The sequence below is a fragment of the Theobroma umbraticum genome, unplaced genomic scaffold (assembly GCF_002168275.2).
Source record: "Theobroma umbraticum cultivar Fairchild unplaced genomic scaffold, ASM216827v3 scaffold_95.0, whole genome shotgun sequence".
In the NCBI taxonomy this organism is placed as follows: Eukaryota; Viridiplantae; Streptophyta; class Magnoliopsida; order Malvales; family Malvaceae; genus Theobroma; species Theobroma umbraticum.
In genome coordinates, this window is record NW_018397257.1 from 4,548,604 (window position 1) to 4,551,471 (window position 2,868).

Genomic DNA, 2,868 nt, shown 5'->3' on the forward strand with positions numbered 1-2,868 from the left:
TTTTTCTCTTAGTGAATCTTTCTCCATTGGTGTGCTAATAGACATAGATTATCAAAAGACCGAACTACATAAATTCTTACATTTTTGTGGGTGTGCTTGATTTCTTTCTTCTTTATTCTATTGATTAGGTAAGATCTTGGAGAATTCTTTGGAGGTAATTTTGCAATTTCCACAACTAACTAGTATTAAAGCTTCAAGGTCTCGAGTCAATATGAATCTCGCTATGGCAACTTCGTCGACCAAGTATGAGATTGAAAAGTTTAATGTAAGAAACGATTTTAGCTTGTGGCATGTTAAGATGCGTTCATTACTAGTGTAATAAGGACTATTGAAGGCATTAAAGGGAAAAAAGCATCTTCCTTCGAATTTATTTGATGGTGAAAACGATGACTTCATGAAGAAAGCACATAGTGTTATTCTCATTGCTTTATCTGATGAGGTATTAAGAGAAGTCACGAATAAAGAATCTACTGCTGCAGTGTGGCTTAAACTCGAAACTATTTATATGACTAAATCCCAGACGAATCGATTTTATATGAAACAATGATTATATAATCTCAATATGAACGAAGGTACATCTGTTAATATCCATATTGATGAATTTAATAGAGTTATTCTTGATTTAAAGAATATTGAAGTTAAAATTGAGGATGAAGATGTAGCCCTAATTCTTCTCTATTCTTTGCCTTTATCGTATGAAAACTTTATAGATACTATGTTATATGATAGAAACACTCTCACTTTCGAGAATGTAAAGGTATTTTTAAATTTCAAGAAATTGAAGAAGAAAGTTGACGACATCTAGAATGAAAATCAAGCAAAAAGGTTGATTATGAATAAAGAAAGAGGTAAAGAGAAAGGCTTAGACAAAAAATGGTAAATCTAGATCAAGAGGGAAGACTTGTTGGAATTGTGGTAAATAAGATCACTTTCGTCAAGACAGTACCGAATTCAAGGGCAATGAAAGATCAACAAGTCTAAAAATACTGCAACCGCAGTTAAAGATGATTTTGATACTTTTGAAGAAGCTAATAGTGTTCTTGCAATTATTAATAGTAACCTAAAGGATACAGAGATCTTAGATTCGGCTTGTTGCTTCCACATATGTCCTAAGCATGATTGGTTTACAACTTATTAATCTATTGATATGAGCACTGTACAATTAGAAGATGATTTCTCTCTTTTAATTGTTGAGATTGACACAATTTGAATCAAGGTATTTGATGGTATAGTAAGGAGACATGTACCTAACATGGCAAAGAATATGATACACTTAAGTTTGTTAGATAAGAATGGTTATAAATATAGTAGCCAAGATGGTGTCTTGAATGTATCTTAAAGACACTTAACTATCATGAAATGTAAGTTATTCGGTAGCCTTTAGCGTCTAGTGGGAAGCATAATTATTGAAACTGCTTTTGTAGTCTCATCTCATGATCCTCATGATGATGTTACACGTTTATAGCATATGAGATAGGGTCATATGAGATAAGGTCATATGAGTGAAAAAGGAATGACAGAATTGAGTAAACATGGTTTACTATGTGGTCAAAAAACTAGAAAGTTAGATTTCTGTGAGTATTACACCTATGGCAAACAACACCGAGTGAAATTTAGCACTACTACACATCAAATGAAGAGTATAGTAGACTACATCGACTCAAATTTATGGGTTCCTTCTCCGGTGATATCAAAAGGTGAATCATTATACATGTTGACTTTTATTAATGATTTTTCAAAAAAAGTGTGGACGTATTTTCTAAAGGCTATGAGTGAAGTGTTGACCACCTTTTTGCATTTGAAGGCATTGATCAAGAAGTAGATAGGGAAAAAGATCAAGCACTTTCAAATAAGTAATGGTTTGAAATTTTGCAAAGATGAATTTGATCTATTCTACTAGAATGAAGGAATCATTAGACATCACAATGTCATCAAAACATCATAACAAAGCGTTGTTGTAGAACGAATGAACATAATACTTGTGGAGAAAGCAAGATGCATGCTCTCTAATGCTGGTTTATCTAAAGTATTCTAGACAAAAGCTGTCAACATAGCTTGCTACTTGGGAAATCGGTTTCCATTAACTGCAATTGAATTAAAGACTCTCGAAGAAGTTTAGTCAAGTAAACCCACTAATTACTCTATATTAAGAGTATTTGGTTGTCTTGCATACACTCATGCAAATGGTGGTAAGCTTGAGCCAAAGGAAAAGAAGTGTATATTCTTAGGCTATGCATTTAGGGTAGAGGGTTATCGATTGTGGTGTACTGATCCAAAGTTCTCCAATTTATGGTGAGTTAGGATGTTACCTTTGATGAGTCTATATTACTTCATGGGATAAAGTTTAGAATTGCAATCACATCAGACCAAGAAGTGGGCAAGCAGGTGGAGCTTGAAATCAATGCTTTTGGGATGTTGCAGGATGATAATGAAATTCAAAATGAATTGCAAGAAGTACAAAAATTGGTGTCTCATATACAACAATGAAGCTTTGTTACAAACAAACCTAAAAGGAATTCAAGAGCACCTTAAAAGTTTGCTAATTTTGTTATTTGTGTGGAGGGTGATTTTGATTCTTATGTTTTTTTTTATAGCTGAAGAAATAGAAACTAATGAGCCTTACTCTTATCGTGAGGCAATTACTTGTATTGAGTCTTCTTAGTGGGTAACTACTATGAATTAAGAGATTGAGTCTCTATACCTAAATCAAACATGGGAGCTTATGAAACTACTTAAAGGCTAGAAGGTTATGGGATGTAAATTGGCCTTCAAGAAAAAGGAAGGAATCCTAAGGGTTGAAAATACTATATTCAAAGCACAACTTATGGCAAAAAGATATTCATAAAGAGAAGGAATTGACTACAATGA